Source organism: Protopterus annectens, chromosome 4.part1 (assembly GCF_019279795.1).
Source record: "Protopterus annectens isolate FY-2018-M chromosome 4.part1, PAN1.0, whole genome shotgun sequence".
NCBI classification, from domain to species: domain Eukaryota; kingdom Metazoa; phylum Chordata; order Ceratodontiformes; family Protopteridae; genus Protopterus; species Protopterus annectens.
In genome coordinates, this window is record NC_056734.1 from 481,253,651 (window position 1) to 481,281,013 (window position 27,363).

At 42.8% G+C, this 27,363-nt stretch overlaps 1 protein-coding gene across 2 annotated transcripts in view; it reads right to left on the reverse strand.

The window, feature by feature from the left end:
- The window catches only part of PCYT1A (phosphate cytidylyltransferase 1A, choline), an 872,556-nt gene that overhangs the window by 484,260 nt on the left and 360,933 nt on the right, over positions 1-27,363 (reverse strand). The gene's annotated exons all lie outside the window — the stretch shown is intronic.

Here is a 27,363-nt window from a genome sequence, read left to right on the forward strand (position 1 = left end):
ATTTCAGATTTGCTGATCTCAGGACTGTACTGAGGTTTCTGTGTTGCCCAGACCTTACTGAGATAGAGGGAAGCTTCTCTGCTTATCAGTGGGAGTGGTAAGCTCTGAGCAGCCTATTTGTCGCTAAAGGAGTGGTTTCAGCTCAGAAAATGTATTTTTATTGGCTATTTTGGGTTATTTCTATCCTTTTCATCTTTCTGTTTAAAAAAACATGTTTGAACGTTATTTTGAGCTTGTTTAACCTCAGCAAGATCATGACTGGGCATCTCACATATACAGCAGCAGAAAGACAGAGGAGCAAATTTCAGTGATTTAAACACCTCCATTTTGCTTCTTTTGCTTGTTTTTTGCTTACCGCACTTTATTCTAGCTGTTTATTAAGTCTTGCTACTTATTTCAACTGTATTGTTAAGTTTTATTGTTTGCACTTTATTTGCTCATTTTAAGTTAAATTCAACTGTTTTACTGTTGTAGGCTACACACTCAAGTGTGCTAGCCATTTTTCTGCTTTAAAATAGTGTTTTTGCAGTTCTAATTGTTGTATTTTTGAAGAAAAGAAAAAAAAAAAAAAACTATCTCATTGCTTGTTTCCCGCCTTTCTGTAACTAGAATAGTCCGGATTTCAGATTTGCTGATCTCAGGACTGTACTGAGATTTCTGTGTTGCCCAGACCTTACTGAGACAGAGGGAAGCTTCTCTGCTTATCAGTGGGAGTAGTAAGCTCTGAGCAGCCTATCTGTCGCTAAAGTAATGGTTTCAGCTCAGCAATTATATTTTTATTAGCCGTTTTGGGCTATTTCTATCCCTTTCATCTTTCTGTTTAAAAAACTTGCTTGCATGATGCACAGCACCTCTTAGCTAAGGTAAAACCATTACCAGTGCCTTAAAGTCTGCTCTTCAAATTTTCCCTTAGACCTTGTAAACCTTTACCTCTGAGCACCCAAATTAGACCTCAAATCCAGCACTTGCTCAGAACGTCTTGTAGCATTTATTGCAAGTTCACCCACTGTCTCTAACACTAACTTTCCATAAAGGAAACAAAAAGCTTCAGTACTTAATCTAAGCATAAATAACGCAGTACTTAAAAAGCTGATCACTTTTCCAGGCATGTCCAAAGGTCAGTTTCCGATGATTTCTCTCGTTAACCTAGTGAACCTGGGCATCGTGAGGCAATGCAGTAATTGCCTCATGTACACAGACAACCCTCTCCTCCTACCTCCAAATATACATAGCCAAACTTGAGGCTTCGTTCTCTCAATCCAAGACTGGGTCAGCCAGTCAGGAGGAGAAGGTCAACACACACAGAGGTTCATAGGCTGGTACTAGGCTATCGGCCCTAGGGCCTATACAAGCCTAGCCATAACAATTCCCTGGCTACTTCTTCCCACACTATTTACTTCCATGGACCCCTGTCTAGCAGGGTGACTGACGTGATCCCCGGGGTGAATTTCCTTTCTCCCATCCAATCATCAAGGGTCCTTTTGAAGACGGCCAAAGAGGCACTCCGCTTGACATGTATGGGCAGTCTATTCCAGAGTATGGGGAGTCTTTGGGTCAGGAACCTATACCTCCAGCATGTTTTGTTTATTGTGATGACAAGGTTTAGATCCCTGGAGCATTTGGCTCTGAGAGATTGGGATTTCTTTAAGTATAGCATACCCCAACAGCTCTGGGTTTGACATGGCCTTGTATGTTAAGCAGAGATCGCCTCGAAGTAGACAATATGTGACATTTAAGGCAGTCAGCATAGGGCATCTGCTTTAGGCCTCTGATTCTTTTAGTGAGGTATTTCTGCGGCCTTTCCAGTTGTTGCAGATGTCTTAAGAGGTACACACCAAATGGGGCGTTGTATTGTATAATGGGTCTAATGAGGGATGAGTACAGTAAGACAATGACCTCCTTTTTTCTGGATGAAAAGCCCTTAGTGATGAGGTGTGCCACATAGAAGGATTTCCTGACTGTTGTGGCGATGTGGTTATTGAAGGTGAGACCACTGTCCACCTGTGTCCCTAAGTCTCTTATCACACTTTCGGTATTTAGTGTACTGCCACCTATGTGGTAATTCACAGGTACATGTTTTCTCCCAAAAGGGATAACTATACATTTCTTGGCATTGAGCTTGAGCCCATGGCTCTGGCACCAAGCATCTGTTTCTGTAAGGCCCTTTTGTAGAGTATCCACATAATTTGGGGATTCAGTAATGGCTCCCAGTTTGCAGTCATCTGCGAACCTTGTTAGCCACAGTCCCTTAGTGTTGGCCTGTACTTCAGAGAAGTAGATGCCAAACAGGAGAGGTCCCAGGACCGAACCCTGAGGCACTCCACTTGTCACTTGTCTGAACTGGATTTGGAGTCAGCTACTTTTACAGTGTGGGTTCTGTCAGTAAGCTAGTTGGCAACCCATTGAGTGACATAGAGATTAATGCATCACATCACAGACAACACATAGACCCCCCTGTTAGCACACCACCACTATCACATAGCAACAGAAAACACACAACCACTTTCGCGGAGGCTCTCTCAAAAAATCTGCCCAAACAACAGAGACCACCGAGGCACAAATGCAAGCAACCATCCCATCCAAGCATAACCCACAAAACACATGGCCTTCACAACCAGTATGCCACTCAAGCTAAGCCTCTAAGGCAGAACAATGTACCAAATACATTAGTCATAGGTAACTCAAATGTAAGGTACACTGACGTCCCACTCACTAGGCTGAATAAGGGAAAAGTCATGGTCAGCTGCCTGTCGGGTGCCACTTGAGTCTATCCACAGCAAGTAGAAATATGACTCCATCAACGTATATGTTGGTGTGAATGACTTAAGATGTACCTCCCTGGACTATATGAAAAGAAACATGGAGGAGCTCTCTGATCTTGTAGCCCAGGCAGGAAAGACCCTAACCTTGAGCAGCATCCTACCGTCACCAAGAATGATACCACAGTACAAGCAGATAATGATGGACTTCAACAATTGACTAAGTTTCTGGTGTCATTCAAAGGGGATCCAGTATCTGCTTGGGATGATATGATAGACAGACCTCGATGCTTATCTGTCACCCCTGGGATTCCGGACACTGGCCAAGGTCCTTGCCACCCCTATAGTGTCTTTTTAGGCAATGTCCAATAAACAAATTTACTTCCATAACATCTGCTAGTAAACGCATCCTAAGGATTACGCTACTCAACGCTAGAAGTCTATACCTCAAAATGCACTCGCTCAAGTCACTCCTCAAACTGGAGAACATCGACATCTGTGTAGTAACAGAGACCTGGTTCAAGGCTCCTGAGAGCACACCTGCACTACCAGGTTACAATGCATATCACACCTTTCGGACGCCAAATCTGAACCATAGCCCTTAGGGATGTGATAAGCAAACCCCCAAAGGCGGATGTGTATCCCTCTTCATAAAAGATACACACACCTCCAGACTTGTTGCCCAACATAACGCATCAGAAATACTTCAGGTACAGTTAGCACTGGATAAAACTGCAATCCATGTTGTAGCCTGCTACAGATTCCCCCAGAATGTCCCAGGACTCCCACTCTGCATTCCTAGACACTCTGGAAAACTTCAAGGTCCAGCCTAATACCCTTATTCTGGGAGACTTTAACTACCCCCCCATTAGTTGGACTCTTTTGCCCGTTTCCTGGAATTCATCCACTCCAGTGCCTTGGACCAATTCAATCTTAACCTCCACTAGGGGAAACAACATTCTTGACCTAGTCATTACAAATATGGGGGACCGCTGCTCTATTCCTTTGATAAACTTCTCCCTGGTCAGATCCGACCACAAGTTAATCACCACAGATATCCAAATGCTGTCCCCACCCCCAAAAAAGGAAACCACAGTGAAAAACTTCTCCAAAGCTAATTTTGAGCTTTTAAGGACAGAAGTGGCAAGCTTCACATCATCTATAGAAATGGGGAATGGGAGTATACCTGCTGAATCATACACCAAGGCACTGTATGAGCAAACAGAACCAAGACGCTCGCCTCTAAAAAAAAAAAAAAAAAAAAAAAAAGGAAGCCAATCTGGTGGACCCCATGCCATTAACAAACTCTACAACAGAAGGAAAAAATGTTGCAGAAATGGGTAAAGTCTGATGACTGGAACAATTCCCTTGGAAAACTCAGTGAAAAATAACATCCCTCATCAAATCCACCAAAGCTAGTTATGAAAGCAAAACTGCTACAGATACCAAGGACAACCACAAGGCATTCTTTAGTCATGTCAAGAATCTACATAAAAATATGCAGATTTGCTCTAAGCTACAGCACAACGGCACCACTTATACTGAACCAACTGATATTGCCAATATCTTGGTAGACAGGTTTAGTGCGAACTTTACTCCTCCCTCGGCCCCCAAAGGGCCCATCCACATACCCGAGGAATACCAACTCCGTATTATCATGACTGCACAAGTAGAAACCACACTGACCAAAGCTAAGAATACAGCTTCCATGGGACCAGATAATATACCAGGTTGTGTCATACATGATCTACAAAAAGAACTGGCACCACACTGGAGTGTCCTGTTCAACTACAGCCTCAGTTCTGACATATGTCCCCACTAAATGGCTCACTGCTACAGTCATCCCACTCCACAAAGGGGGTGCAACTACTGACCTTGGGAACTACCGCCCCATCAGCTTGACGAGCCTGATCTGTAAGGCTATGGAACATATTATTACGGATCTTATAAATAAGGATATAGGGAACCTTCAAACCCTGGACCCCATGCAGTTTGGATTTGTGAAAGCAGACCATGTCTGCTCAATCTGATAGACTTCTTTGAAGCTGTCACCAGAGCGGTGGATGAAGGCAAGGCTGTCCGCACAGCCTACCTCGATCTAGCCAAAGTCTTTGACACCATCCCATACTCTGGAATCATTGATAGGGTCATTAATGTGGACATTAACCCGTACATCACTAGACGGGCTGCCAACTGGCTCACTGACAGAACCCACATGATGAAAGTAGCTGACTCCAAATCTGACTACTGGGAATTACAAGTGGAGTCCCACAGGGATCGGTTCTGGGTCCTCTCCTGTTTGGTATCTACTTCTCTGAAGTTCAAGCCAACACCAAGGGACTCTGGTTAACCAAGTTTGCGGATGACTGCAAACTGGGAGCTATTATTGATTCTCAAGCTGATGTGGACATCCTACAAAAAGGCCTAATGGAAACAAACAACTGGTGCCAAAACTATGGCCTTAGGCTCAACGCCAAAAAATGCATCGTCATTCCCTTTGGGTAAAACACGGGGCCCACAAACTACCATATCAAGGGGAACCCACTTAACTCTGAAGGTCTTATAGGGGATCTAGGGACACAGGTAGATAAGCAATCGCTCCTTCAACAAACACATCACCACTATAGTTAGGAAGTCCTTCTACGTGGCACATCTCTTCACAAAAGGCTTCTCATCCAGGAAAAAATAAGTAATTATTTATATCTACTCGGCCCTCAGACCCATTATATAGCACAATGCCCCATTTGGCATTAACCTCACTGGACACCTCCAACAACTGGAAAAGCCACAGAAGTTCCTTACAAAGAGGATCTTAGGACTCAAACACGTGCCTTATGCAGATAGACTTAAAAAACTTAAACTTTACTCCGTCTCATATCACCTACTTAGAGCCGATCTCTGCTTGACATACAGAGCCATGTCTGACTCAGTTTTGCTAGACATGCTTCATCTGAAAAAAATCCCAATCCCTCCATGCTACTCCTTCCAAAGACCTCAAGCTTATCACCACATTAAACAGAACCTGCTGGAGGGATACGTTCCTAACCCAGAGACTTTCAGTACTCTGGAATAAACTCCCCATTCACGTCAAGCAGAGCACCTCACTGTCCCTCTTCAAGAGAAATCTTGATGAGTGAATGGGAAATAGGAAATTCACCCCAGAGATCACATCAATCACTTTGCTAGATAGGGGCAATGGGTACTAATGTCTGGTAAGCCAGATGTCTGGGAACACTATTGGGCTAGGCTTGCATTGGCTCCAGGGTCATTAGCCTAGTATTTACCTATGAAACTATAAAAATGGTGTTGAGCGATACAAATATGCATACAGGAAGGGGACTTTTAAGTGTGGTCATTGTAAGGCATGTGTTTATATAAACATTTCAAATCAGTTTAAGCACCCGATCACAGGGAGGATTTATTACTTTAAGGGACATGCGGATTGTAATAGTAAAAACATTGTATATGTCGCTACCAGTAATCTGCCTTTTACATTGGTAAAACCAATAGGCTATTTAAAGAAAGAATCCTTTGTCACATGAGTGACACAAAAAATTCTACTGAAACCAATGCTCTATTGTGCCATATTAAGGAGAATGATAAAAGACATACTTTCAGAGTTACGGCTCTTGAACAAATAACAAAAGGCATGAGAGGAGGGGATTTGTATAAGAAAACTGACATAGCAAAAAAGTATGGATTATAGACTTGAGAGTGGACAGCCCTCCAGTTTTAAATGGGATGATACCGTTGAAACCTATTTTAAAAGGACGCCGCCCCATAAAATTATTCTGATAGGTTGAGACAAGAGGCTTGTCTGAATTCGTTTTAATGGTTGGATACAACAGCTAAGTCATTTGATTTGAAGTGAAAAAGGAGTTGGCTTGTTTCTTGTGCGAGGATTGGACAACAGCTATTACATGCACTGAGATGATTGGCTTTGATAGCAGGATCTGAAGAAGACTACGGCCAAAAGCGCTTATCCTGTTTTGCTTTATCTTTGTCTAAGGACATTGAATACATTCTTCGTTGTTTTATGCTAAAACCTTTTATTAAAGGAAGTTTTTACTTCAGTCCATGGTGGTATGCTCGCATTCATCTCATAAGTAATACAACTAAAGGCAAACAGAATTAGCAGAAATGAATCCATTGACCTTACAGGTTCTTATACTATATCGCAAATTTATAAAAGTGAACACAAACTCCAGACATACTTCAACTTCCTCCAAAACTCCTCTGTAAAAACCAATGGAAAAGACCAGCACTTGTCACACACAACAAGTCTGACAAATGCACTGCTATGTAAAGAACTGTTTGTGTCACAAGATTATTACTCTACAGTTGATCATGCAACTGGTAAGGACCTTCAGCTCTATGTTTTCACTTTGGCCAAATATTGCAGGACGTTTGCACAAGAAATGTCTAAATTTGTCCTGTGTACCTCAGTGTGAGCTAATGCTGGTATATATCAAATGGTTTTGATGTTCAGGAGATAATTTCAAAATGGCATGGCTATGCACAAACTCCACCACAAAAATCCCATAACTTAAAGAAGCTGCAGTAATAAAAGTAAATATGCATAGTTAACATGTAGCAAATTAAAAAAAAAATGAAGGAAAATACTGAAATGTCATTCTACTGATTCTGGGCAGCAAGTCAAAATTAATGCACAGATTCTACTTTTATGTATTGTGCAGCATGTTAAATTAATAAGCAGGAAATCATTATAGTGTTTGGTAATACTGTTCTCAAACATTAAAGGAAGCCAGATTAAAAAGCTCTGAGCACAGAGGAGTGGCGAACGCTATAAAAAGAAATCTGAAACAACACACAAACGCACGCGCACACACACACACACACAAGTGCACACACACACACACACCACATCAGTTAATCTGCAAGAGGTTTTTTTGGGTGTGTTAACTGCTGGGATTTCCTATTTTGCACTTCTCATCTTGGCAATACTCTGTTTTCCATACTGAGCACACAGCATAGCATGGTGTGCTGGATAAAAAAACATATTTACAACAAAGGATACTTAGTTCAACTCCTATCCAGTGACAGAGCACAATCTTTAAAACACAAGTTAAAAAACAAAAAAAAATATATATATATATATATATATATATATATATATATATATATATATATATGTGTGTGTGTGTGTGTGTGTGCAACATTTGTTAGTTGCTTATGTGGAATCACACAGGCACTTAAGTCATTACATCACAGGTACCAGTATGATTCCATCATAATCCATGTAGGTGTAAATGACCTGAGATGTACCTCCCTGGACTATATGAACAGCAACATTATAGATCTCTCTGACTGTGTGTCCCAGGCTGGTTATATGCCTAGCACTGAGCAGCACATTACCATAACTGAAGATGATGCCACAATATGAACAAAAAATGATAGATTTCAACAACTGGCTGTCTTTCTGGTGTCATTCTAAGGGAATCTAATATATCTCAGCTTGGGAGGACATGGTTAACAGACCACATTTCTTTGCCAAGGATGGTCTGCACCTTTCCCATCTAGGCTTTCAAATACTAGCTAAAACTTTATCTACCCCCATAGAGCCTTTTTTCCACAATGCCAAACTAACAAACCTACCAACACAGCAGAATAAACTCAACTGAACCTCAAGATGTTACTGCTCAGTGCCAGGAGCCTAAAGAAAACAAAAAAAAAATACACTCCATCTAAGTCTTCCTCACAGTTGAGAATATAGACATCTGTGCAGTTACCGAGACATGGTTTAAAGCAGCATACAGTATCCCAGCAGTGCAAAGTTTCAGTGCCTTCCACACTCTTCGACCAGTAGCTGCAGTCAAGGGCTAAAGGAGGTGTCTTACTATACATAAATAACAAGCATACCTCTAGGGTGGTCAAGCAGGATGACGTGCTAAAATTCCACCACATGTAGATCACCACAGATAAAATCCCATACCATATCCTAGCCAGCTACAGGTCACCCTCCGTGTCCCAAGAAGCTCACAATGCATACTTGGACCTACTAAATACACTTACCATCCAACCTAGCACCCTACTCATGGGAGACTTTAATTCTCCCTCTATAGACTGGGAATCCTACACAGGGAATTCAGGACTTTGCAAACACTAACACCCTTGATCAAATAATGAGTACACCCACTAGAGGCTCCAACATACTGGACTGCATGCTTACAAATATAAGAGAATGCCACACCCCCATCCACCACAAATGTCTCATCCTCCCTGGTAAGGTCTGACCATAAAGCTTCTCCTTCAAAATCAAAATCATCTCCATAATCCCATTAAAACCAGTAACAGGAACTATTCCAAGGTAAATTACCTTTTATGAAGTGATAGACTGTCAAACTTCAGTGCTCCACCAAATCCAGTTAATACTGCATCCTATGCTGAACTGTTTGCAGAAACTTTGTACAACCATGTCAATGGCAGCATAGAGGTTGCTGTACCTACCAGAAGTAAGTCAAGGACTAGCCCTAGAAACAACCCACCCTGGAGGCATCCCAAGTTAAACAGGATATACAACAAAAGGAAAAACTTATGGCAAAAATCAAGAAGGGTAATTCCTATAGAGATAGAAACTCTCTCATCAAAGTAAACAGGCAACTAAGAGGATTAATTAAGTCAAGCAAAGCCAGCATTAAGGTTAAGATAGTCTCCCAAGTGAAAAATACCTATAAGGCTTTTTACAGCTATGTCAGACACCTGAAGGGCAGTACACAGCAATGTGCTGAACTGGTGGTTAATGCTGCCACATTCACTGAGGCTGGCGATATAGCAAACCTGTTAGCGGAGAAATTCAGTTCCAAATTTACCTCCGTGTCATCTCCATCCATCCCCTCAAAAATACCCTCAAACATAGTTCCTCCAACTATAACTAGGAAGCATGTACTGGCTGCACTCACTAAAGCAAAGAACATGACCTCAATGGACGCTGATAACATCCAGAGATGCCTCCTCAACAGTCTAAAATATGACTTATCAGGACCCCTGGAATAATTATTTAACTATAGTCTTAAAACAGACTTTGTGCCACATGAATAAAGGAATTCAATGGTCATCTCCCTTCATAAGGGAGGACCTTCACAAGATCCTGGACTCATTACTCTGACTAGCCTTATTTACAAAGCCACAGGAAAATCATAGAAATTATCAGTAAGGGCATAGGAGACCTTCAGATACTGGAACCATCCCAGTACGGCTTTCTCAAACAAAGGTCATGCTTACTGAATCTGGTGGACCTCTCTGAAAAGGTCACTAAGTCAATGGATACAATACCCCAACTCAGGCTTTGTGAACAAACTTATGGAACTAGGTATAAACCCCTTTATAACATGCTGGACAGCTATATGACTCACTGATAGGACCCAGGAGGTTAGAATTAATGAGGCCACCTATCCAAATAGGCCGATCACCAGTGGAATCTCCCAGGGCTCTGTGCTGGGCCCACTACTCTTTGGCATATACTTCTCTGATGTCAAAGCCAATGACAAAGTACTTTGGCTAACCAAGTCTGCAGATGATTGCAAACTGGGAGCAGTCACTGAATTCCCCCCAAGAACAGAACACTCTTCAGAATGGTCTAGTACAGACAAGTGCTTGGTGCCAAAGCCATGGCTTAAAACTCCATACCAAGAAATACATTATAGTATTTTTTTGGAAGTCTACCACCCTGGGTAATTATGTCATCAATAAAACACTCGTAAATGTTGATTCACAAGTCAGATCTGGGAACTCATGTAGATAGTAACCTAGCCTTCGACCAGCACCTGTTCAAGGTAGTAAGAAAATCCTTCTATATTGCTCAGCTTGTTTTACCTCAATGGATCCTGTTTGGGCATCCTGCAGAGTTCTACAGCAGCAGAAAGAAGAGAGAGAGACTTTGCTTGATCATAAGTACCTGCTTTTGCTTTCTTTACCTTAATTTTGCTTGCTACACTTTATTATTGCTTTTTTACAAGCTTTGGCATTTAATTTAACTGTTTTTTGCTGATTTTTGCCTACTGCACTTCACTGAATCATTTTTAAACTGCATTTACTGTTACAGGCTACATACTAAAGTACACTAGCCTTTTAGAGGCTTAAAAGTGAATTTTATTACTGCATTTACTGTTTTCTTGTTTCTGTAACAAAAAACGGAAAAACACTCAAATCTACTTGCTCGTTTCTCACCTTTCCTCAAACTAGAATAGTCCGGAACTCAGACTTGATGATTTCAGGACTGTATTTTATGTTTATGAGTTGTGTAGACCTTGCTGAGATAGAGGGAAGTCTTTCTGCTTATCAGTGGGAGTGGTAAGCCCTGAGCAGCCTATCTATCGCCACAGGAGTAGTTTCCAGCTCAGGAACTGTATTTTATTGGTCATTTTGGGCTGCTTCTATCCCTTTCAACTTCCTGACTTAAAAACCCATGTTTACGCGGGTTTGGCTTGTTTTACCTCAGTGGATCCTGTTTGAGCATCCTGCAAAGTTCTACAGCAGCAGAAAGAAGAGACAGAGACTTTGGTTGATTATAAGTACCTGCTTTTGCTTTCTTTACCTTCATTTTGCTTGCTGCACTTTATTACTGCCATTTTACAAGCTTCAGTATTTAATTTAACTGTTTTTTGCTGATTTTTGCCTACTGCACTTTACTGAATCGTTTTTCACTGCATTTTCTTTTACAGACTACAGACTCAAGTGAGCAAGCCTTTTAGAGCCTTAAAAGTGAATTTTATTACTGCATTTAGTGCTTTTTCGTTTCTGTAACAAAAACGGAAAAAGAAAGAAATCCTACCTACTTGCTTGTTTCCTGCCTTTTTCTCAAACTAGAACAGTCTGGATCTCAGATTTGCTGATTTTAGGACTGTAATTTTGTTTCTGAGTTGCCTAGACCTTAGTAAGATAGACGGAAGCCTTTCTGCTTCTCAGTGGAAGGGGTAAGCTTTAAGCAGCCTATCTATCGCTGGGGGAGTGGTTTCCAGCTCAGGAAGTATATTTTATTGTCCGTTTTGGCCTGCTTCTATCCCTTTCAACTTTCTGACTTAAAAAAACATGTTTGTGTGGGTTTTCTCTTGTTTTACCTCAGCGGATCCTGTTTGTGCATCCTGCAGAGTTCTACAGCAGCAGAAAGAAGAGCGACATACTTTGCTTGATGATAAGTACCTGCTTTTGCTTGCCACACTTTATTACTGACATTTTACAAGGTTTGGTATTTCATTTAACTGTTTTTTTATGATTTTTGCCTACTGCACTTTATGGAATCGTTTTCCAACTGCATTTACTGTTACAGGCTACACTTAGAGCCTTAAAAGTGACTTTTATTGCTGAATTTACTGTTTCCTCATTTCTGTAACAAAAAACTTGCTCGTAGTCCAGATATCATATTTGCTGATTTCAGGACTGTATTTTGTGTTTCTGAGTTGTCCAGACCTTGCTGAGATAGAGGGAAGTCTTTCTGCTTATCAGTGGGACTGGTAAGGTCTTAGCAGCCTATCTATCACTAGATGAGTGGCTTCCTGCTCAGGAATTGTATTCTATTGGTAGTTTTCCCTTTCAACTTTCTGACTTAAAAACCCATGTTTGCACTGGTTTTTGCTTGTTTTACCTCAGCGGATGCTGTTTGGGTGTCCTGCAAAGTCCTACAGCAGTGAAAAGAATAGAGAGAGAGAGAGAGAGAGAGAGAGAGACTTTGCTTGATCATACGTACCTGTTTTTGCTTTCCGCACTTTATTAGTGCCGTTTTACAAGCTTTGGTATTTAATTTAACTGTTTCTTGCTGATTTTTGCCTACTGCACTTTACTGAATCGTTTTTCAACTGCATTTACTGTTACAGGCTGCACACTCAAGTGCGCTAGCCTTTTAGAGCCTTAAAATTGAATTTTATTACTGCATTTACTGTTTTAAGGTTTCTGTAACAAAAAGCAAAAAAAAAAAACTATCTGCTTGCTCGTTTCCTGCCTTTTTCTCAAACTAGAATAGTCTGGATCTCAGATTTGCTGATTTCAGGACTGTATTTTGCGTTTCTGAGTTGCCCAGACCTTGCTGAGATAGAGGGAAGTCTTTCTGCTTATCAGTGGGACCGGTAAGGTCTAAGCAGCCTATACATCGTCAGAGGAGTGGTTTCCTGCTCAGGAATTGAATTTTATTGGCCGTTTTGGGCTGTTTCTATCCCTTTCAACTTTCTGACTTAAAAACCCATGTCAGCACGGGTTTTTGCTTGCTTTACCTCAGCGGATCCTGTTTGGGCATCCTGCAAAATTCTACAGTACTGGAAAGAAGAGAGAGAGAGAGACTTTGCTTGATCATAAGTACCTGCTTTTGCTTTCTTTAGCTTAATTTTGCATGCCACACTTGATTAGTGCCATTTTACAAGATTTGGTATTTAATTCAACTGTTTTTTTTGCTGATTTTTGCCTACTGCACTTTACTGAATCATTTTTCTACTGCATTTACTGTTACAGGCTACACAATCAAGTGCGCTAGCCTTTTAGATACTTAAAATTGAATTTTATTACTGCATTTACTGTTTTAAAGCTTCTGTAACAAAAAGCGAAAAAAAATCCTATTTCTTCGTTTCCTGCCTTTTTCTCAAACTAGAATAGTCCGGATCTCAGATTTGCTGATTTCAGGACTGTATTTCGTGCTTCTGAGTTGTCCAGACCTTGCTGAGATAGAGGGAAGTCTTTCTGCTTATTAGTGGGAGTGGTAAGCTCTGAGCAGCCTATATATCACCAGAGGAGTGGTTTTCAGTTCAGGAATTATATTTTATTGGCCGTTTTGGGCTGCTTCTATCCCTTTCAACTTTCTGAATTAAAAACCTTGCGCTCAACACAGCACCACTATGCTAGGGTAAACTATTACCCGTGCCTTAAAGTCTGGTCTTCAAATTTTCCCTTAAATCTTTCTAGCTTTCATTTCTGAGCATTCAAACTAGACCTCTAAACGCAACACTCGCCCAGAACCTCTTGCAGCAGTTACTGTAAGCATACCAACTGCTAGTAACTCTAAAACCCCTCCATTAAAGAAATAAAAGAAGCTTCAGTACTTAAAAGAAAGTAAAACAGCTCCTGTACATAAATAACTAAGCAGCTATCCAGGCATGTCTAAAGGTCAGTTCCCTATGCTTTCTCCGATTTACCTGGTGAACCAAGGTATCCTGAGGTAATTTAGCAATTGCCTCATGTACACAGACAACCCTCTCCTCCTACCTCCTAACACATTCACTTGTGAGAGATGCACTTACATAACCAAACTAGAGGCCATGCTCTCTCCAACAAAGACTGGGCTAGCCAGTCAAAAGGAGAAGTATAACACATACATAACACCACATAGAACACATAGCTTACCAAATCACATACCATCACACCTCTCTCATAGTGACACAAAACACATACACACTTTTGTGGAGGCTCTCAATAAAATCTGCACAAACTACAAAGACCCCAGAGGCAGAAATGGAAGCAACCATCTCATCCAAACACAACCCCCAAGACACATAGCCCACATCAACAGTGTGCCACTCAGCATAAGCCCCGACGGTAAAACATTTTACCCAATACACTAGTCGTAGGTTACTCAATATTAAGGCACACTGACATCCCGCTCACTAAGTTGAATAAGTAGAAAGTTATGGTCAGCTGCCTGTCAGGTGCCAGGGTTCCCCACATGACGCACACACTAGGGGCTCTGTCATTTTCCATGTTGGTGTGAATGACCTAAGATGTACCTCCTTGGACTACATGAAAAGAGACATGGAGGAGCTCTTGGATCTTGTAGGCCAAGCAAGTATGACCCTAGCCCTGAGTAGCATCCTACTGTCACCCAGAATGATACCACAGTACAAGCAGAAAATGATTGAATTTAACAATTGGCTAAGTTTCTGGAGTCATTCAAAGGGGATCCAGTATCTGTCTGCCTGGGATGATGATAGACAGACCTCAATGCTTTGCCAGAGATGGCCTGCATCTGTCACCCCTGGGATTCCAGATACTGGCCAAGGCACTTGCCACCCCTATACTGCCTTTTTTAGGCAATGTCCTGAAGACAAATTTTCCACCATAACAACTGCAAGCAAACGCAACCTGAGGGTTATGCTACTCAACACTTGAAGCCTGAATCTCAAAATGCACTCACTCAAGTCACTCCTTAAACTGGAGGACATCGACCTCCGTACAGTAACAGAGACCTGGTTCAAGGCTCCGGAGAGCACCCCAGCTCTACCAGGCTACAATGCATATCACACCTTTTGGCCCCTAAATCTGGACAGAAGCCCCAAAGGAAGTGTGGACCGAAGCCCCAAAGGTGGTGGTGTATCCATATTCATAAAGGATATGCACACCTCCAGACTAGTTACCCAACATAATGCATCAGAGATACTTCAGGTACAACTAACACTGGATAAAAACTGCAATCCAGGTTATAGCCTGCTATAGATCCCTCACAATGTCCCAAGACTCCCACTCTGCATTCCTGAACACTCTGGAAAGCATTAAGGTTCCACCCAATACCCTTATACTGGGAGACTTTAACTACCCCTCCATTAGCTGGGTAAATTACTCATGTTCCAACTCATTTGCCCAAAGATTTCTGGAATTCATTAATTCCAGTGCCTTGGATCAAGTCATTCTCACCTCTACCAGAGGTAGAAACATACTCAACCTGGTCATTATAAACAATGGGGTACCACTGCTGTACACCAGTAATCAACTCCTCCCTGGTAAGATCTGACCACAAGTTAATCACAGTCGATATCCAAATCCCACCCTCACCCCCCCCCCATGAAGGAAACCACAGTGAAGAATTTCTCCAAAGCCAATTTTGAACTTCTAAAGACAGAAGTGTCAAACTTCACGTCATCCATGCAAATGGAGAATGGATGTATGGCTGCTGAATCATACATCAAGGCACTGTATGAGCATTTACTTAAGTGCACAGTGAAGAATACCCGGGGAATGCCAAATCCCTAATATCATGGCAGTACAGGTAGAAGCCTCACTGTCCAAAGCCAAAAATACAGCTTCCATGGGACCTGATAATATACCTGGCTGTGTCTTACATGAACATCCATGCAAATGGAGAATGGATGTATGGCTGCTGAATCATACATCAAGGCACTGTATGAGCATTTACTTAAGTGCATGGATCAGGTCATACCAAACAAAACCAAGGTCCCGTCTTCCAAAAAAAAGGTAGCCAATCTAATGGTCCCCTGCCATTAACAAACTCTACAACAAAAGGAAAAACTGTTGCAGAAAAGGGTAAAGTCACAAGTCTGGAAAAATTCCCTTGCAAGTCTCGGCAAAAAAAACTGAGATCCCTCATCAAATCCCCCAAAGCTAATTAAGAAAACAAAATTGCTACAGATACTAAAGATAACCACAAGGCATTCAATAGCTATGTCAAGAATCTGCACAACAATATGCAGATGTGCTGTGAGCTACTGCACAACGGGACCACATATACTGCACCAAAAGATATTGCCAATATCTTGGCCAACAGGTTTAGTGCAAACTTTGCCCCCCTTCACCTCCTAAAGGGCCCATCCCAATACCCGGGGAATGCCAAATCCCTAATATCATGGCAGTACAGGTAGAAGCCTCACTGTCCAAAGCCAAAAATACAGCTTCCATGGGACCTGATAATATACCTGGCTGTGTCTTACATGAATTACAAAGGGAACTAGCACCACACCAGAGTGCCTTGTTCAACCACAGCCTCACTTCAGGCTTTGTTCCCACCGAATGGTGCACTGCCACAGTCATTCCACTCCATAAAGGGGGAACAACTACTGACCCTGGGAACTACTGCCCATCAGCCTGATGAGCCTGATTTGTAAGGCCGTGGAGCGCACCTTATAAACAGGGATATAGGGAACCTTCAAACCCTGGACCCTTGCAGTTTGGGTTTGTGAAAGGCAGATCATGTCTGCTCAACCTGATAAACTTCTTTGAATCTGTCACCAGAGCGGTCGATGAAGGCAAGGTAGTCCATACAGCCTATCTCGATCTGGCCAAGGTCTTAGACACCATCCCCCAACTCAGGGATCACTGATAGACTCACTAACCTAGGCATTAACCCCTACGTCATAAGATGGGTTGCCAACTGGCTCACGGACAGAACCCACGCGGTGAAAGTGCGGACTCCAAATTCGACTATCGGGCACTTACAAGTGGAGTCGAACAGGGATCTGTTCTGGGTCCTCTCCTATTTGGGATCTACTTCTATGAAGTCCAGGCCAACACCAAGGGACTCTGGTTAACCAAATTCACAGATGACTGCAAACTGGGAGTTATTATTGACTCTCAAGTTGATGTAGACATCATACAAAAAGGCCTCACAGAGACCAACGACTGGTGCCAGAACCATGGTCCTAAGCTCAATGCTAAAATGTGCATAGTCTTCCCCTTCGGGAAAAACACGGTGCCCACGAACTATCACATCGACAGTAGCCAACTAAACTCCCAAGGTGTGACAAGTGCTCTAGGGACACAGGTAGATAGCAACCATGTTGCCACTGTCGTTAGAAAGTCCTTCTGTGTGGCACACCTCATTACAAAAGGTTTCTCATCCAGGAAGAAAGAAGTCATAATCCCTCTCTACTCATCCCTCTTTAGACCCATTATAGAGTCTTCTTCTTCTTTCGGCTTTTTCCGCTTAGGGGTCACCACAGCAGATCACCTGTCCACTCATTATTGTCAGTAGAGTTTTATGGTGTCGAGTTGCCAGCCCGGTTAGGGCCAATTTAGAATGTCCAATCCAACTACAGCATGTCGTTGGGATGTGAGAGGAAACCGGAGCACCGGAAGGAAACCCACGCAACCACAGGGAGGACATGCAGACTCCACACAGAAGGCACCCCAGCTGAGGATTAAACCGGAGAACCTCTTGCTGTGAGGTGACAATGTTAACCGCTGCACCACCATGGCCGCCCAGACCCATTATAGACTATAATGCCCCATTTGGCATATAACTCACTAGACACCTACAGCAACTAGAGAGGCCACCACCATTCCTCACAAAGAGGATCCTAAGACTCAAATACATGCCCTATACAGAAACTCAAAAAACTCCAGCTTTACTCCATCTCATATCGCCTACTTAGAGGCGATCACTGCTTGACATGCAAAGCCATGTCTGGCCCAGTGTCACTTGACATGCTTCATATGAAAAAGGCTTAATCCCTCTGCAGCACTCACTCCAAAGACCTCAACCTCATCACTACAATAAACAGAATCTGCTGGAGGAACAGGCTCCTAACCCAGAGACTTCCCCTGCTCTGGAATAAACTCCCCATTCAAGGTCAAGCAGAGCACTTCACTCGCCGTCTTCAACAGAAATCTTGAAAACAGGAAATTCACCCCGGGATCACTTCAACAGCCTTGCTTAATATGGGCACTGGGAACTAATGTCTGGCAACAGTATAACTGGAAATATTCTTGGGCTAGGCTTGTATTGGCTCCAGTGCCATTAGCCTAGCACTCACCTATGAACTTATAAGCAAGGTCATGGCATCTAGGTCCAGAGAGGTCATCATACCACAATACTTGGCCCTCATCAGACCCAGCGTAGAGTATAATGCCCTGTTCGGTATGTACCTAACCAGACACATACAGCAGCTGAAACATCCACAAAGGTTCATTACAAAAAGAATACCGAGAATAAACACAATGCCCTACCCTGATCACCACAAAGCCCTGTCGCTTTACTTGGTATCATACAGACTTCTGAAAGGTGGATTTTGCCTGCCATACAGGGCATCCCTGGGCCCTGTTTTATTGAAGCTTTTGCACATCCACAAAACAAACAGCATCAGAACTACTAGATTAAAAGCCCTAAAGTTTGCTTGTGGTATAAATATGATAAGTTAGAGAGACAGATATGTTCCTCACAGAAATCCCATTATCTGGAACAGCCCATCCATGTGAAGCAGAGTTCTTCCCTCACCCTTTCTAAGTGCAACTTGAACCAATGGATGGATAACTGGAAATTCACTCTTGGTCTAGTTCTTATGTCTCTGATGGACAGAGGCAGTCAGTACATCTCCACCTATAAAAATCAGAATTGTGGGTCACATTTGGGTTGCACGGCTAGGCTTATAAGTGTTCTAGCGATCATTAGCCTAGTATACACCTATGAACTATGGTGAGACAAATTAAACATGGTGTGAGACAGGGTCAGGAAAAAAATGAGGAGGCGTATTTAAATATACTGAGCATATCAGAAAGCCATTCTACAGGGTAGGCATTTCACTTTATCAACTACTGACTTTGTCGAAAAAGTGTACTCCTGCGTTTTTTTTTTTTTTTTATCATCAGTAGCACTCCTTGTTAACTGCTGAGATTATTGAATGGATGAACACTGAATGTTCAGGTTATGTGCTTAGAATTACAATGACGGGCTGTGTGTGTTAATGCAGAAATGTTGAGCTACACCGACAGTTTCACCATCACAGGTGGAAATTATGTACAAGTTTTTGCAAGTTAGGATTAGAAAAAGGGCTAGACAAGGGGATACTTTTAATGTTGTGCTTGTTTTGAGTGTCTTGTGAGGTGATATAGTTGGAGGTAAGAATTTTTCATACGGTAATGAGTAGGCGGTTGGAGTTAGGGGTGGGGTTAGGGTTAGCATACATGTAAGGTATTTAAGGTGGGCTGCCCATCCTTACTCATGTGTGATAAGGCTTAATCCAGCCCCTAAACCTAAACCCTATACAAAACCCTTTCACTAACAGTAGCACTATTCAGACACAGTGTACCTGGTGTTATTGCTAGGCTGACCAATCAGAAAAGGAGAGCATTTGTTTTTCTTTTTTAATCATTGTAGTGTTGACCATTTGTCTGGACAATTAGAGAGAGTCCTGATATGCAGAAGTCAATTTAATGTCAGCATTTTTATATTTAATCATCATCATTAACCCCCTTTCTTCCATTTTTTCTACATGCAGCTGGATAGTCATGTCAGTCTTTAGATTTAGTGCTACTCTCCTAGTTTTTTTGACAGTCATAGCTCTCTCACACAATCTATCCCTCTCTCTACTCTATTCCCTTGTTTCCTCTTGCCTTCCTCCTATCTGTCTCAAATCTTCTAAACCAGATTGTCTTCTGTCTTCATGAACATTTGAGTAAACCACCATAATCTGCTCTATTTGACCTACTCAATAATTGGAGCTACATGGGGTTCTGCTCAGATGTCCTTACCTCTCTGCCTGTCCCCACAGTGTGCATCCTACCACCCATCTCGGGAATTTCATCTCTATAACCTCTAGCTCCCTCAGCTGTTCTGCCTTCACTACCCAGGTTTCTGTACCACAGAGCAGTAATGGTCATACTAATGTTTTGTATACCTAACTTTTCATCTTCTTTGGCATTCTTCTGTCACATTCTACCCGACACTCTGTGCCACTTGGTTGCAGCCCCTTGAAGTCTAGCTGACCTCCTCATTTGGACTTCCCTGCTTCTCAACCTCCCTCCCAGATACATAAAGCTGTTAACCTGTAGCAGTAATTTCCCTTCCATCTAAATTTTCAGCTTCCTCTGATTTACTCTATTTACTGCCATTATAACTGTCTTATCTGTGGGCGGCTGCGGTGGTGCAGTGGTTAGCATTGCCGCCTCACAGCAAGAGGTTCTCCGGTTCGATCCTTGGCTGGGGTGCCTTTCGTGCGGAGTCTGCATGTCCTCCCTGGGGTCGCGTGGGTTTCCTCTGGGTACTCTGGTTTCCTCCCACATCCCAAAGACGTGCTGTAGGTGGATTGGACACTCTAAATTGGCCCTAGGTGTGAGCGTGTGTGCGTTTGTGCCTTCTATTGAAGGTTGGGCGCCGGGCTGGCAACTAGACACCATAAAACTCCACTGCCAATCATGAGCGGACAGTGATCCGCTGTGGTGACCCCTCACCGGGAAAAAGCCGAAAGATGAAGAAGATAACTGTCTTATCTGTACTCAGTTTCATCACTTCTGTCTTCACTTTTGCATTCCTTTCACTTCCCCATCCGCTGACGTTCTTGCTCAGAATCTGCCTACAATGGCACATTGTCTGCATACAGCTATTGATCTGTCTTCTCTGACATGTTTCCTAATGTAGCCCATCACCAGCATGAACACAAGTTTGCTCACAGCTGAACCCTGATGCACATCCACTCCCACTACTGGGAATTCCTCCATGAATCTGAACACACTGCATACTTGTGTCATTGGGTTCTTGTACATAGGCTGCATTCATTCCACCTACGTTTCTGGGATATCAAACTATGGCAGGACTGCCCAAATCATCTTTCTTAGGACTTTGTCATATACTTTCTTCAAGTCTAGGTATGCCCAGTTGGATTATTTTCTCATCTCTAGTTTACATGTCCACTATAAACTTCAGGTCAGCTGTTCTGCATCCTAACCTGATTTTGAACTGCTCACCGCCCATCTTACCTTTTACTATTCTGCATATGTATTTATCAGTCACCCTCATTCAGGCACTATAACAAGAGTTTGATACCTCTACAATGCCCACAGTTGTGAATACCCCTTTGGCTGTGTATACCTGCACTAGAAGGCTTATTCTCCAGTCATCTTGGATGTGCTTGCCTTTCCATACTGCTAAGAATATCCTCTGGAACCGTCTCTCCCCTACCTCACCCAACATTCTTGATAATATCTGCCATGAACTTATCTGATCCTATTACTTTATCGGATTTCTTTTTCCTTAGTGCTGTTGAGCTCCTCTTCGTCTTTCATCATAGGCTGTATCTGCAGCAGTACAGCTTCTGTGGGGTTTTCTTTATTAAGAAGCTTCTAGAAGTACTCCTTTCATCTGCCTTTGATGTCCCATGGACTGGTGAGCAGGTTGCTACTGGCATCCCTTATGAAGAATGTCTGATGATGATCTTCTTCATCTTTCTTTCTTTGCCTTGCAACCTGATAAGAGTTTTTGTGCCATCTGTCAAGTTACTTACCAGAAGCTTGTCAGGTGCCTCTAATGTCTTGTCCTTTTATTTATTAAAAATGCTCTCTTAGGGCTTTTGCTAACCAACCAATATTCCTTCTTAGCCTGGTTTGTCTTGTCAATCTCCCACTTTCTCCTGCAGTTCTTTCTTTTGATGACTTCCTGTACTTCTGCATTCCACCACTAACTTTCTTTATGCAATTTATTTCCATACCTTACTCAGCCAAATATTTGTTCTATAGTTCTCACACATGCTGTTTTAAGGAGATGCCATTTTTCCTTCAACTCCACCTACTTCCTCTTCTTTACTGAGAAAGTACAACCTGAGTATTTCCTTGACGTCTTGTGCTTTCTCTGCAGTCAACTTCCATGTCTTCTGACTAGTCTCTGTTGACTTTATAGCCTTGTCTGATTACTGTTTGCAGCTGACTATGGCAGCCAGTAGTTTATGCTGTGGGTCACCTGTTTCACTGAGGATGACTTTTCAATTGCTGATTCTACTTAAATGTCCTTCCTTTGCTAGGAGGAAGTCTACCTGAGTTGCATATTGGCCATTCTTATAGGTCATATTGTGGCTTCTCTCGTGCTGTATCATGTGTTGGCCACTATCAAACCATTTGCCAAACAAAAGTCTATAATGGTCTCTCCTTCTGTATTCCTGTTGTTCCAACCATGTGGACCTAGGTTGGTATTCATTCCTGTGCCTAGCTCATTGGTATTAAAAACTACATGCTCCATACATAGCATTTGCCAAGTGAAGTCACTACTGCATAGTTAAAATTACCTGAAGAAAAAAATGCAAGCAAAATAGATATCAGTCAAATAAATAGGAGCAAATGAAAATGTTATGTAACAGCAGTACACTGAAAAAGAAAGTCACGTGGCAATGCTTATAACTACAAAGAGATTGCAGGTGTATCTTCAGACTCGGTGCTTTTTCCCAGAGAGTCATTGTTAGCCTGCAGAGGGGGTATGAATGAGTCCCTCCCTGCTTGTTTATATACCACATGACAGTGGTGTTGTCTGTCCTTATTAGTAAATGTCCTTGCTGCAGTGATTTTTCGAAACTCTCGATTGCATGTATCACTGCCATCATCTCTTTTTGGTTTATGTGCAGATGTCTTTCCTTTGGTGTCCATTGACCTTGAACGCATCTGCCCTCCATGTGCGCCCCCCATCCATGATCTGAGGCGTCTGTTGTAATTGTTTGACCTGCTTGAGGTCTGTTGAAAGACATGCCTTTGTTTGATTGACTTGCTTGAGCCCACCACAAGAATTCCTTTTGCAGACATGGAATAAGTGGGATTACGTCCTCTAGGCTTTGGCTGTGTTGGGACCATAAGTTTTTCAAATACCATTGCAGCTTTCTCATATGAAGTCTTGCCAAAGGTATCAGAAGAATGCATGATGCTATGAACCCCAGGGCCTGCAGGAATTTCCTTGCAGTCAACTGGGAGAGCCGTGCTAGGCCTTTGAAGTACTCTGGTAACTGCTGTTGTTTTTCCTCTGTGAGGTAGGCCATTTGTGTTTGTGTGTCCAGTTTGGCTCCTAGGAAAATAATCTGTTGGGATGGTAGTAGTCTTGATTACTGAATGTTGACTGTGTATCCCAAGGCCTGTAGTAACTGCATGACATAGTCCAAGTTTTTTATTAAGGTTTGTCTGTTGTCTGCTTGTATGAGACAGTCGTCCAGGTAGGGGTATATTTGAATTCCCTGGAGTCTGCAGTGTGCCACTACTGATGCCAGGCATTTCGTGAACACTCTGGGCACAGTAGATAAGCCAAACGGCAATGCTGAGAATTGATAGTGCTCTGTCCCTGCAAGAAATCTGAGGTATCTTCTGCAGCTTTGTCTGATTGGGACATGCAGGTATGCCTCCTTGAGGTCCAGAGTGACCAGCCAAGACCCCTTGCCCAGCATGGGAAGGAGTTGCCGTAACGTCAGCATTTTGAACTTTGGCACAATGAGAAAGGTATTTAGAGTAGACAAGTCCAGTATAGGCCTCCATTTGTTTTCCTTTCTTGGAACAAGGAACAGTCTTGAATAGAAACCCTGGCCTTGTTCCTGGGGAGGTACCTTTCCTATTGCTTTTATACTTAATAGCTTTGAAACTTGAATGAGTGCCTCTGCCCTTTGATGGTGTGGCAGGTTTGGCATGGCTTGTCTTGTAGGTAAAGTATGGAAGTGGAATTTGTAGCCCTTGTCTATTAAATCCAGGATCCAGCTGTCCTTGGTTAAGGTATGCCAGTTTGTTGAGAATAAGGATAATTTTCCGCCCAAGGGTGCTTCTCTCTGAGCCCTTGTAGGTGGTATGAAAGTCAAGTCATTGTGATTGTCCTTGTGGTGCAGCTGGACTGGCTGCAGCACTTCTTTGATTTATAGGTTGCCATTGGCGTCCCCTGTAGGATCCTCGGTATTGTCCACGGCCTCGGCCACGCCTGTTCTTTCCCCTTTGAAACTTGTCAGAGTCTGGGAAAGACCAATTCTTTGAAGGCCAGTTTCTACTGAATCTGGGTGGCTGAACCTGGGGGAAATCTTTGACTGTCTGTACTGACTTAGCTTTTTCCTCAATGGACTTCAACACATCTTGTGCATTAGTGCCAAAAAGCTTCTGTTTTTCCAGAGGTGCATCAAGTAACTTTACTTTGACATGGTCTGGCAGTGGCTGATCTTTTAACCAAGCATGTCTAAGTATCACAGCCCCAGTCATAGCTGCCCTACATGAAGCTTCCAATGCATCATAACCACACTGAAGAAAGTGGTTGTTAACCTGCTGAGTGTTATGTATGTGATCCTGCAATGCCTTTCTATCAAGGGGCTCAGGAGAGGCTAACTTTTTCTGTAAATCATCCAGTAAAAAATCCTGGTACTGAAACATATGAAAAAGGCAGTTAAGAGACCTCATGGCTAGGGTGGTGGAGGTATAAACTTTTTTACCCCATCTCTCCATAGACCTGGCTTCCCTATCCGCTGGCAAAGGATTCTTGGCAGAGGAGGTAGCCACTCCCTTGGGACCCTGTGAAATAGTTTCTAAATCCACGGTGTGGGCCTTAAAGAGATGTTTGTGAGTGTCAGGGACTCTGTAATATCTATCTGGCTTGACAGGAGCAGGGGGGAGAAAGTCAGGGTTGGCACTGGAATCAGAGAAAACATCATCCAAAACAGCCATCACAGGAGGAATAGCTAAAGGTCTGTGCTGGGGAAGCTTTAGGAAGGTACGGAGCCTTTTCCTGGAATCAGAGAATTCCTGACCCTGCCATTGGAAATGCTCCCTCATTGAGTGCAGGACTTCACCAAAAGAGAAATCCTCTGGAGGAGAGGCAGAGGGAATTGATTCCTCAGCATCAGAGTCCTCGTAGGCCTGGAAAGATTCTTCTTGAATGTCTGAATGCTCAGAATCCCCAGAGGCCTCATCTGAGGAGAGGTTTTCAGTCTGCTCAGTTCTAGGCCTTTTCTCTGCAGGAGGCTGAGAACCTCTGTCTGGGTGAGACTGAGACCCCCTGATAAGGGAAATAAGGTCTGCAGCAAGAGACATAATCTGTTTACCAGAAGAGGGGGCCTGGACAGCAGGTTTAGGATGGGCCCTGGCCTGGCTGGCGGCCTTAGCACATGCAAAGGCCTTGATGGACATAGATACAGGGGGCCTAGCAGCCCCACGTGCAGGAGTGACCTTGTCCACCGGGATGGTGTCGGGTAAATCAAGAACTTCGGTATCTGGGGGAAAATCAACAACCGGCACCAGAGAGGTCTCCGGGACCAAAGGACTAGTTATCGCTGTGTCGTCTGTCTGGAGCGGCTGAATTACCGCTTCCGCAGGGACCGAAGCACTAGCGGAGGGTCTAGGAGTAGTATTGGTAGAGGATGCGGGCCGAGGATGCCGGTCCCGTTCCTTCCGTTTTCTGGAAGACTGAGCTGTTGGTAGATCCGACGGCATGATATACGTGAAGGATTAGCCAAAAAAGTCTTCAGCAAATTCTGCCCGGCGCCTGAGAGTGCACTTATTGAAGCAAGCACAGGCAGCACAGGCCGAGACATCGTGGTCTGGGCCCAGGCAAGGAAGACAGTAAGAATGGAAGTCCTTATGAGGTATTTGTTTACCACAAGACAAACAATTATTAACTTTCTCAATTTGTTCTGACATCGGCTGAGGCAAGAAAAATGTTCCCCAACGGGGTACTTAGCTTTTAGATGACTTTGGTACTGAAAACACAGGAGCTGACCGACCGGCACTTGCGAACTGCTTCTGCTTCGGGCACCGCGCGGCAAGAAAGACTGGGAAGATGGCGTCTGCCGATGCCTTTATACTCCAGCCGTTGTAACGTCGGAGAGGAGGCGACACCAGCCGATGCCGGACCCAGACTTTGGAATTCGGCCGACCGAGGGCTGCCTGAGGCAGGACAACCCATATGTTATGACTGCAGTTGCATTCTTGAAGGACATCATTCTGATCTGTTAACCACATACTTTTACCTCCTACCACAGATGCAAATGGTATAACAGAAGCCACATATATGTACATATAAAAATTTGAAACACTGAGCAAAAAAATATATATATATATATATATATATATATATATATATATATAAATAAATAATCATTTATGGCTACAGCAACAGCTTATGGAGTTAAAATCAGATAAAAGAAAAATGTTTTCAGAATTTTTACCACCAGACTGTACCAGCATTAAAAACCGCATCCTTTTTCATCAAAGACTCCTGTTTCGAATTTTCAGTGTGCTTCTCATACAGCTCTCAAAAAGTATAAAATAATACTGCTAAGTCTGATGCAGTGTGTAAGCAATAAAGCACTTTAAGCAAACTTTCCATTTCATAACATTTCATGATGAATGGTGGCATAAAAAAAAAAAACTGAGTGAGTTCAGCATAATGGTTGAGGTTTTCACCTCATCTACATATGGCACAGTGTTTGATTCTGATCTCTGGTTACTGGCTAGGTTTAAACTATCTCTTTAAGGTAGTTAACCTAGTATTCAGCTATGAAACTATGAACCTATAGTTAGTATTTTTTGTAGGCAGGGATAAACCATTAAAAAAAGTGGAGGACCACCTGCAGAGCTCCTTAAAATGAAATGAAGTTGAAGAAAAATAATAAACAGCAGTTCAGACAGGTTATAAAGTCATACACCTCAACAAAAGTCTATGCTTACCTGCCAAGAGTAAAGACACTCATCGGCAAAGCAGATGAGATAGGTTTGAGAAGACACAGGCAAAACACTGTTTCCAGGAAGGGAGCAGCTTTAGCAATTGGAATGCAAATCCTCCAGTACAGATTAGACAACAAAGTCGTTCCAAAAGCACTGTGCAAAAGACAGTTCTGCAGGCACCAAAATACACTACTAAGCAAACTTCCCGCCCCTCTAGTATGAGGGAGAAACGCTGCTGGTTCAGGATGAATAGTGAATGTTCTAATCATCCAATCATTTCTGAAGCAAATCCTACTATGACACTGCTAATAGATGAATGGGTGGCTGCCAGACTCTTATCAATAATGAGCGCCACCCAAGAAGTCGATCAAGTCTACATAACAGTCAACTTGCAGTTAGCAAAAAAGATTATGACTATGGACTGTTTGACTCTGAGCAATTCATTTAACCAGACAGTGCTTCTGGATAATCCCAGGAGGGAGGAGGCACTTGTGCTCTGTAGGCT